The 10,663-nt window shown below is 33.6% G+C and overlaps 1 long non-coding RNA gene across 5 annotated transcripts; it reads right to left on the reverse strand.

Annotated features, from left to right (window-relative positions):
* Positions 1-218: 218 nt before the first annotated feature.
* Positions 219-3,552, reverse strand: LOC130738074 (uncharacterized). 5 transcript variants are annotated; one of them, XR_009019194.1, is made up of 4 exons: positions 3,029-3,552; positions 1,723-2,483; positions 904-1,085; positions 220-782 (listed from the first exon to the last, which is right to left on the reverse strand). It is a non-coding gene; the product is annotated as an uncharacterized LOC130738074 (long non-coding RNA). The 5 variants fall into 5 exon arrangements; XR_009019193.1 differs by lacking the exon at positions 904-1,085 and having other exon boundaries at positions 230-782; positions 1,723-1,860; positions 2,243-2,483; positions 3,029-3,549; XR_009019195.1 differs by having other exon boundaries at positions 219-1,022.
* Between the last annotated feature and the right edge of the window lie 7,111 nt (positions 3,553-10,663).

The raw sequence follows: 10,663 nt of genomic DNA on the forward strand, positions 1-10,663 counted from the left end.
CTTTATCAATTAAAAATACAAAGAAAAATGTCACAAGCTAACTTTATTTCTTTAATCACTTTAAGAACAACTTTAATCATCTTTCTTATAAAAAAAGAAAAAATTTAATCATCTTAAGATTTGGTGAAATTGGTGAGAAATGTAAAGATAAAAGTGATTAATCGTGTATCAAATGAGAAATCCAAAGAAATTGGTGAATATTGAGCAAAGTTTTTTTTTCTGATTTTCAATGGTTAATTCAATACAGCTTGATGGTTAAACCAACATATTATTTGGTTACCAAGAAAAACTCAACATATTAAATACACGAGGGTTAAGAACCTTGCACTATAATACATTTCTAAAGTATCTCTGGAGCAAACACTCCTTAAAATTAGACAAGCCATATAAACCATAGTAATATAACAAATTTGTCATCACTTAAAATTAGAAGCAATTGGACAAATCTTAAATGTAGTATGTGGGGATTTGAAAGAAACCTTGTTGAAAAAACATTCACTCCATGAATGAGATTTGCATAAAGGAGATATAAGTATTAACCCAAGAACAAACTCCCTATATTTAACATTTATGAAATCAATAAGATTGACTTTCTAGTAGAACTTTCTAGGCATTAATGGAAGTGTAGGTTAAACAGGGCAATATCCCCCTTCAAAGCCAAGTTAAGAAAGGATATAATCACCAGTGTTATCAAATCGAGATCACGGACCATCGCGGCGAGGCCAAGTTAAGAAAGGATATAATCACCCGCCATTACTCTCACACACATCATAAAATCAATCCTGTAGAAGTAAATAATATTCCACTGATCAAATCGAAATGGAGCCTGAATTTATTGAACAATGAAGGAGAAAAAATGGATATCAAGATTGACATGAAATTGAAAAGACCAAAAGGATACACCTTCCACTAGGGTGGCCTCATCGGAAGTGCTATTGTTAGGTCATATTCATTCTCTTTTAAAAACCTCATCAAAATATACTTGGTGTTTTAACAGCCAGGGGAAGTGCTAAACCAATAAGCTGCAACCCATGTAAATTGAAGGATCACAGCTAAAACATCCACCAAATTTACATAAAATGTCACTGTCCAGAGATAAAATATGTTTGGTTGGAGACTAGAATATATAAATTCAGCAATACATTAATAATAAATGTTACAAAACTATAAATTCAGCAACTGTGAGGCAGAGAGCATCCTAACTTAAATTACATGTACTTCATATTAGAAGCAGTTAAGTATAAAGAAAAAAGATAAAGTGCAGAATTCAATAAAGGGAAGTGACTTTCTATGGATATGCTATTGCTACAGTGTGGCAAGCTTCACTATGGTGATCTTATGATGCCTAAAACTCATTTATAAGAAAATTATACCAGTAAAAAATACAAAAAGGAATTACCGACCAAAAATGGCACCCAAATTATACAAAGGGCTTATGCTCAAAGTACTGAACTGTGAAGATTAAAGTTTCTTGTGTTTCCTAATTTGTTTAGACGATATTCTAGAATCTCACTCCATGCAGGCAAAATTCAATTGTGATAAGTGTCTCAGAAGTTAGCAAATCTAAAAGCAAACATACACATTCAACAGGCCCAACAGTAGTTATGGGCTATGGCCAACATAAAGTGTTCCTAATGTACAAGTTAAGAAACATAGCATTAGCAAATAAAGCATCCATGTCAAGGAGCAGTTAAGGAAACAGAGCAAGAGGTCAATGACTACCTCAATAAATGCAGGCCCAAAGAGACATTCTTCTGTTTGAGGTCATAAACACACGAAATATTGTCTTCAGACCAGTTATGTGGAGAAGGAACACAGTAATCATACTTCAGATACTTCCCAGAGAAAGCTACAAGAAACCTGCCATGATGACCACCTCATTAGAATCAGAAGTATATTGGCAAGTGAACCAGATCTAAACTAGCTGTACAAAGATGATGCATTTGTAATGAGCATATATCAACTGAAATATCAGACAAGCTGTTAAGTATAAAACACGACCAATTTGACATTATAATAGATTCATCGACAGAAATGAGATTGGAGTGACGGCAAAAAATATTAAAACAGAAGTTAGCACCAACTATGCATTTGCCACGCTATAGCACTATAAGCCTATAAACCTATCAGGAAAATAACAGCTTGGTATAATGACTAACAGAGGGTCCTTTTGTAACTGGTTGACCCATAAGAGAAAGAAAAAATGAAAACAGAAAACAGGAAGGGGAAAAAAAGGACTAACCAATCAAATTAGTAAAATAACCATGTTAACTAAAAGGGGGTTTTCCAATTCATCAAGGAGAAAAGAATTGTAACAAGTAGTATATAACAAATTTGAGCACAAATAAGAATCTCAATATGACCAAGGTTCTCAATCTCAACCCTTCCGGATTGTGCAACATCACTTCTCCTTCTTCTTGGTTTCATTTCAGCTCCTTCAGTGTCATGATACTTGGCCTTTGTAGAGCAACCTCTTCTCCGGCCTGATTAGCAGAAAAATACTCAGAAATGTAGTTTGATATATTTTAACCAGATAGTACAAATTCAGAGCTGAAAAAGAACTGAATTCAGTTTGAACTGCCAAGTGTCCATGATATAACTTATTATCCACAACCAACCATCCAACTTATTATCACTTTTCAGCATAAAAAAAAGCTCATTCATAAGAAGAAACAACCAGAATGCAAGTTCAGAGTGGAAGGAAAGTAACATTTCATTCATATCAAAACAAAAAAAGAACCCTCTCCCAAAGCAACAGACCTTAACATGACAGAAGCATCCATTTATTTTTCCATCAAGGGAATAATAGCAAAAGTTCTCAATTTTCCTCTACATAACCTTGGACTAGTAATTAAACAAATATCAATGGACTAATGAGAATATGACAGCACATGTTAACAAATCAGAAAAGGTACATGAACCGCAAACATAAAAAATGCAAACAAACAAATCTAGAAACCAATGTAATCACAAAATGAAATGAAGCAAAATAAGTTAATGGAACCCATGAGGAAAGAAAAGAGAGCACCGAATATATGAGAAAGGAGAGGATCCAGGTTCAGAAGAATGGCACTTCAACAGCACAAGGCCTTTTTCCAATTTTCCAGAGGTGAAGACTGTATGCATCAAAGGCGTCCCATTCTGGAATTGGTTGAGGAAGGTAAAGTAGTTATGGAGTTGGAGATGGACGATGGGATGGAGATGATGAACGGTGTCAGGCTAGGAAACAAGAGGTGTCAAGGAATGGAGATGATGGAAAGGGAAGCCCGCGATTTTGAACAGAGGAGAGGAGTGGTGAGTTCGACGGTAGTTTGGAGAAGAAATGGAGGTGGTGAGTTCGACGGCTATGGAAGAGAGGATGGAATCGAGGAAACCATCGAGGAAGGTTGCAGGAAGAAGAAAAAAGTAAACCCTAGAGAAGAAGGGATTGAGGAATCTGGAATTGGAAAATTGGAGAGTGTATGGCTGCTGGTTTTCCATGGCTGCTAGGGTTTTTTCAGGTAGAGGAAGAAAAAACAGCTGAAACATGTAGGTTTGATATAAAAATGTGAATAGAACATAGCGGGAATTGAAAAAAATTAGAGGAGGGGAAAGTTAAATTAAAATGAATAAGTTAAATTAGAGGAGGGAAAAAATTAGCGGGAATTGAAAATATAGCGGGAATCAATTATTTATAATATGGATAAGTTAAATTATCTCAATAATCAATTACTTGTGCCAAGAATCACTTTAATCGTTATAAGGATCAATTCATCACCTTAAGAACAACTCCAATCATCTTAAAATTAATTAGTGGCATTAAAAATCACCTTAGTCATCCTAAGAATCACTTACCTAGATTAAGGATCATCTTAAAATCAGATATTTATAATATGGATAAGTTAGATTATCTCAAGAAGCTCTTTAATCATCATCAGGATCAATTAAACGCCTTAAGAACAACTTTAATCATCTTTAAATTAATTAGAGGCATGAAAAATCACGTCAGTCATCCTACGAATCACTTACCTGGGTTAAGGATCATTATAAAAATCAAAGCAATTACTTGTGCTAAGAATCACTTTAATCATTATAAGGATCAATTCATCACATTAAAACAACTCCAATCATTATAAATTAATAAGATGCATTAAAAGTCACCTTACTCATCATAAGAATCACTTACCTATGTTAAGGATCATTTTAAAAATCAATTATTTATAATATGGATAAGTTAGATTATCTCAAGATGCAATTACTTATGCTAAGAATCACTTTAATCATTATAAGGATCAATTAAACACCTGAAGAATAAGTTTAATAATCTTTAAATTAATTAGAGGCATGAAAAATCACCTCAGTCATCCTAAGAATCACTTACCTAGGTTAAGTATCATTGTAAAAATCAAATATTTATAATATGAATATGTTGGATTATCTCAAGAAGCAATTACTTGTGCCTAGAATCACTTTAATCATTATATGGACCAATTCATTAGAACAACTCCAATCATCTTAAAATTAATTAGTTGCATTAAAAATCACCTTAGTCATCCTAAGAATCATTTACCTAGGTTAAGGATCATTTTAAAATCTGATATTTATAATATGGATAAGTTAGATTATCTCAAGAAGCAATTACTTATGCTAAGAAGCTCTTTAATCATCATCATGATCAATTAAACACCTTAAGAACAACTTTAATCATCTTAAAATTAATTAGAGGCATTAAAAATCACCTTGGTCATCCTAAGAATCACTTGTCTAGGTTAAGGATCATCTTAAAAATCAATTATTTATAATATGGATAAGATAAATTATCTCAATGATAAATTACTTGTGCTAATAATCACTTTAATCATCATAAGGATCAATTAAACGCCTTAAGAACAACTTTAACCATCTTTAAAGTTAATTATTCGCATTAAGAATCATCTTAATCATGTTAACGATCACCTAGCTAGGTTAAGGATCATCTTAAATCATAATACGTGACAAATAACCATGTTAAGAACACTTTAATTATCGTAAGAATCAATTAATCACCTTAAGAACAACTTTAACCATCTTCAAATTAATTAGAGGCATGAAAAATCACCTTAGTCATCCTAAGAATCACTTACCTAGGTTTATGATCATCTTAAAAATCAAACATTTATATTATAGATAAGTTAGATTATCTCCAGATGCAATTACTTATGCTAAGAATCACTTTAATCATTATAAGGATCAATTAAACACCGGAAGAATAAGTGTAATAATCTTTAAATTAATTAGAGGCATGAAAAATCACCTCAGTCATCCTAAGAATCACTTACCTAGGTTAAGTATCATTTTATAAATCAAATATTTATAATATGAATATGTTGGATTATCTCAAGAAGCAATTACTTGTGCCTAGAATCACTTTAATCATTATATGAACCAATTCATTAGAACAACTCCAATCATCTTAAAATTAATTAGTTGCATTAAAAATCACCTTAGTCATCCTAAGAATCACTTACCTAGGTTAAGGATCATCTTAAAAATCAAACATTTATAATATTGATAAGTTAAATTATCTCAAGAATCAATTACTTGTGCCAAGAATCACTTTAATCGTTATAAGGATCAATTCATCACCTTAAGAACAACTCCAATCATCTGAAAATTAATTAGTGGCATTAAAAATCACCTTACTCATCATAAGAATCATTTACCTCGGTTAAGGATCATTTTAAAAATCAATTATTTATAATATGGATAAGTTAGATTATCTCAAGATGCAATTACTTATGCTAAGAATCACTTTAATCATTATAAGGATCAATTAAACACCTGAAGAATAAGTTTAATAATCTTTAAATTAATTAGAGGCATGAAAAATCACCTCAGTCATCCTAAGAATCACTTACCTAGGTTAAGTATCATTGTAAAAATCAAATATTTATAATATGAATATGTTGGATTATCTCAAGAAGCAATTACTTGTGCCTAGACTCACTTTAATCATTATATGGACCAATTCTTTAGAACAACTCCAATCATCTTAAAATTAATTAGTTGCATTAAAAATCACCTTAGTCATCCTAAGAATCATTTACCTAGGTTAAGGATCATTTTAAAATCATATATTTATAATATGGATAAGTTAGATTATCTCAAGAAGCAATTACTTATGCTAAGAAGCTCTTTAATCATCATCAGGATCAATTAAACACCTTAAGAACAACTTTAATCATCTTAAAAATAATTAGAGGCATTAAAAATCACCTTGGTCATCCTAAGAATCACTTGTCTAGGTTAAGGATCATCTTAAAAATCAATTATTGATAATATGGATAAGTTAAATTATCTCAATGATAAATTACTTGTGCTAATAATCACTTTAATCATCATAAGGATCAATTAAACGCCTTAAGAACAACTTTAGCCATCTTTAAAGTTAATTATTCGCATTAAGAATCATCTTAATCATGTTAACGATCACCTAGCTAGGTTAAGGATCATCTTAAATCATAATATGTGACAAATAACCATGTTAAGAACACTTTAATTATCGTAAGAATCAATTAATCACCTTAAGAACAACTTTAATCATCTTCAAATTAATTAGAGGCATGAAAAATCACCTTAGTCATCCTAAGAATCACTTACCTAGGTTAATGATCATCTTAAAAATCAAACATTTATATTATGGATAAGTTAGATTATCTCAAGATGCAATTACTTATGCTAAGAATCACTTTAATCATTATAAGGATCAATTAAACACCTGAAGAATAAGTTTAATAATCTTTAAATTAATTAGATGTGACGCCCGGGGCCGACGAGGGCGGGGAGTGATCGCCGGTGCAGTGAGGCACGGACAAGGAGCGGCTCCTGGCAGGCTTCTAGGCGGAGGGGCACATGAATGAACCGATCTCGCACCTGAACAAGAGGTATTCTGAGACTGTATAGGGATGGACTATACAGTTGAGGAGGGCATAAATGATTTGATTGGGACTACTCATAACAACAAGATGCATCTTCTTTTCGGGAGCCCAACTCATAAGAACTCCATGGTTAAGTGTGCTTGCCTTGGAGCAATATCGTGATAGGTGACCTCCTGGGAAGTTTTCCCGGGAAGTGCGCAAGTGAGGACAAAGCGCACTGAAAAGACTCGTGTTGTTACCGTGAGGCCAGTCGTCATATCGGGATGTTACAAGTGGTATCAGAGCCGACCTCTCCTAGTACGGTGTGGTTCGGGGACGAACCAAGCGGAAGTTGGTGGGCCTGTGACGCCCGGGGCCGACGAGGGCGGGGAGTGATCGCCGGTGCAGTGAGGCACGGACAAGGAGCGGCTCCTGGCAGGCTTCTAGGCGGAGGGGCACATGAATGAACCGATCTCGCACCTGAACAAGAGGTATTCTGAGACTGTATAGGGATGGACTATACAGTTGAGGAGGGCATAAATGATTTGATTGGGACTACTCATAACAACAAGATGCATCTTCTTTTCGGGAGCCCAACTCATAAGAACTCCATGGTTAAGTGTGCTTGCCTTGGAGCAATATCGTGATGGGTGACCTCCTGGGAAGTTTTCCCGGGAAGTGCGCGAGTGAGGACAAAGCGCACTGAAAAGACTCGTGTTGTTACCGTGAGGCCAGTCGTCAGATCGGGATGTTACATTAGAGGCATGAAAAATCACCTCAGTCATCCTAAGAATCACTTACCTAGGTTAAGTATCATTGTAAAAATCAAATATTTATAATACGAATATGTTGGATTATCTCAAGAAGCAATTACTTGTGCCTAGAATCACTTTAATCATTATATGGACCAATTCATTTGAACAACTCCAATCATCTTAAAATTAATTAGTTGCATTAAAAATCACCTTAGTCATCCTAAGAATCATTTACCTAGGTTAAGGATCATTTTAAAATCAGATATTTATAATATGGATTAGTTAGATTATCTCAAGAAGCAATTACTTATGCTAAGAAGCTCTTTAATCATCATCAGGATCAATTAAACGCCTTAAGAACAACTTTAACCATCTTTAAAGTTAATTATTCGCATTAAGAATCATCTTAATCATGTTAAAGATCACCTAGCTAGGTTAAGGATCATCTTAAATCATAATACGTGACAAATAACCATGTTAAGAACACTTTAATTATCGTAAGAATCAATTAATCACCTTAAGAACAACTTTAATCATCTTCAAATTAATTAGAGGCATGAAAAATCACCTTAGTCATCCTAAGAATCACTTACCTAGGTTAATGATCATCTTAAAAATCAAACATTTATATTATGGATAAGTTAGATTATCTCAAGATGCAATTACTTATGCTAAGAATCACTTTAATCATTATAAGGATCAATTAAACACCTGAAGAATAAGTTTAATAATCTTTAAATTAATTAGAGGCATGAAAAATCACCTCAGTCATCCTAAGAATCACTTACCTAGGTTAAGTATCATTTTATAAATCAAATATTTATAATATGAATATGTTGGATTATCTCAAGAAGCAATTACTTGTGCCTAGAATTACTTTAATCATTATATGAACCAATTCATTAGAACAACTCCAATCATCTTAAAATTAATTAGTTGCATTAAAAATCACCTTAGTCATCCTAAGAATCACTTACCTAGGTTAATGATCATCTTAAAAATCAAACATTTATAATATGGATAAGTTAAATTATCTCAAGAATCAATTACTTGTGCCAAGAATCACTTTAATCGTTATAAGGATCAATTCATCACCTTAAGAACAACTCCAATCATCTTAAAATTAATTAGTGGCATTAAAAATCACCTTAGTCATCCAAAGAATCACTTCCCTAGATTAAGGATCATCTTAAAATCAGATATTTATAATATGGATAAGTTAGATTATCTCAAGAAGCAATTACTTATGCTAAGAAGCTCTTTAATCATCATCAAGATCATTTAAACACCTTAAGAACAACTTTAATCATCTTTAAATTAATTAGAGGCATGAAAAATCACGCCAGTCATCCTACGAATCACTTACCTGGGTTAAGGATCATTATAAAAATCAATTATTTATAATGTGGATAAGTTTGATTATCTCAATAAGCAATTACTTGTGCTAAGAATCACTTTAATCATTATAAGGATCAATTCATCACATTAAAACAACTCCAATCATCTTAAAATTAATTAGATGCATTAAAAGTCACCTTACTCATCATAAGAATCACTTACCTAGGTTAAGGATCATTTTAAAAATTAAGATGTCCGGAGATTTCAAGATCTGGAGATTTTCTGGGTTGTCTATGAATTTTCCGGCGAAGGACTCATCGGAGAAGATGACCGGAGGTGGTGGAGGTTCGCCGGTGGTCGGAGCTGGGCATAGGATTGGATTTCCCTCGCTTCCAGAAGTACGTAGGCTTTGGAATCGTCTCAAGCGGAGGTTGGATGAGGGAGAAAAACACGTTTTAAGGTGATGATTTACCGGCCAGCTCGCCGGAATCTTTAAGCCCTTGCCGGAGCTGAAGAACAGCAACCCAGAAACGTCCCCAGAACTTTGTGAAAATTTACAGAATTCATCCCTGGGTTTCCAGAAACATGAATCTGTAAGTTTTGGTGAGATTTGGTCGAGTTTTAGGGAAGTTTCGAAGAAGGACAGATTTGAACATGAAGAACACGATGACAATTGAACCCAGATTTGGTCCAAATCAACTCAGAATCATGCCAAAAGTTCCAGAATTACTCTTTGGGCTTCCAGAAACATGATTCTACAGTTTATGGAGAGGTTTGGTTAGATTTAAAGTAGGATTCATAGAGGGACAGATTGGTGATGTTTGAGGACGGTGATGGCTTCCATGGGGGAAAGGGATAGATTTAAGGTGAATTAGTGAAGTTTCCGTGAAGATTTTGAGGAAGAAGATGAAAAACAGGTTGAAGGGGAACCTATAAATCATGTAAATGTGCCCAGAAATTCCCCAAACTTTCCAGAAATCACTCCTCTTGTAGTGCCACTTGTGTCAGGAATGGAACAAGATTTACAACATCTTTGGATTGGTGGTGTTGAGCATAGAATTGATACTATGGACGAGAACCTACACCTGGAAGCTTCTATGGCTTCCTTTCATTTTGTTTTTGTCAAAGGTAATTAGATTAAAATTTGAGTTACCCAACCAAAATTAAATAAAAAAGGAATAACAATCCCTAAAAGCGATTTCGGGATGCTCAAACATGTATTCTTCCTTACTCTAAGAATAAATGAATTACTTATTTGTGCAATATCAAATACACTAAAAAAGTAGAATATCTATAAATGAATCATAACTTTATTATATAAGATATTGTCACAAAAATAGTACACAATAACTCAAATCTGGAGTAGCTCACAATTTAACTGAAATTACAAAGTTGACAAAACTGCAAATAAATATCACACATAATGTGTTTCTACAAATACAATATATTGATACATATTGTACTACTCCTAAGCCTATTGCTCCCATGATCTGATCTGTAAGCAATTCTCTTCCCCATTTATATGCATCCTGATTGTGGAAAGTTGAATCCTCAAAGACCATCCAATCCTTCAAATGACCTGGCCAACCAGTGACTGTCTCTGAACCTCATATCCAGGATCCACTATTGACCATGCTATGTTTCTTCTCATGGTCAAGCCACACTTCCTTATGAGGTTATGTAGAAGCTAAACAC

The sequence above is a fragment of the Lotus japonicus genome, chromosome 2 (assembly GCF_012489685.1).
Source record: "Lotus japonicus ecotype B-129 chromosome 2, LjGifu_v1.2".
NCBI classification, from domain to species: domain Eukaryota; kingdom Viridiplantae; phylum Streptophyta; class Magnoliopsida; order Fabales; family Fabaceae; genus Lotus; species Lotus japonicus.